This window comes from Schistocerca cancellata, chromosome 8, assembly GCF_023864275.1.
Source record: "Schistocerca cancellata isolate TAMUIC-IGC-003103 chromosome 8, iqSchCanc2.1, whole genome shotgun sequence".
In the NCBI taxonomy this organism is placed as follows: domain Eukaryota; kingdom Metazoa; phylum Arthropoda; class Insecta; order Orthoptera; family Acrididae; genus Schistocerca; species Schistocerca cancellata.
This window is the reverse complement of record NC_064633.1, coordinates 71,534,995-71,535,567: the sequence shown is the minus strand read 5'-3', so window position 1 is coordinate 71,535,567 and position 573 is coordinate 71,534,995. Positions and strand designations below refer to the sequence as shown.

The 573-nt window shown below is 37.5% G+C and overlaps 1 pseudogene; it reads left to right on the top strand.

Annotated features, from left to right (window-relative positions):
- Nucleotides 1-230: 230 nt before the first annotated feature.
- LOC126096126 (5S ribosomal RNA) lies at nt 231-359 on the top strand (annotated as a pseudogene).
- Nucleotides 360-573: the final 214 nt, after the last annotated feature.

Here is a 573-nt window from a genome sequence, read left to right as displayed (position 1 = left end):
CTTTGAAACTACATTATTGAATAATGTTTGACTTTAGTTTCGTGGCAGTGATAGTCAGTGTTTGTTTTTAATAGTGACGTTATCACATTTTGCTTCGTGCTTGTGCTCCACTCAATTTTAATTTATGTCGCTGCAGAACTTTACAGCGGTTTGGAGACACCACAAGCAGCGATGTTTTCTGTTGCTAGTTTCTAAAAAAGAAAAAAAAATGTTGTATAAAAAATGTTGAATACACCGGTAAAAAAATGTTGAAAAAAGTTGAATACACCGGTTCTCGTCCGATCACCGAAGTTAATCAACATCGGGCCCGGTTAGTACTTGGATGGGTGACCGCCTGGGAACACCGGGTGCTGTTGGCACCCCTTCCTTTTTTTCCCTTTTTATGTCGCTACTCCTGCCAGCCCGCCTTCCGTACTACCCTACTGTTGTGACAAAGACATTTCCTTAAGCATTTTAAACTACTGTAATGGTACGAAAACAAAAATAAATAAAATAAAATAAAATAAAAATAAAAATGAACCAATAAAAATAGTACTGTTGGCTCCCCTGCATTTTTTCCTTTTTAAGTCGCCA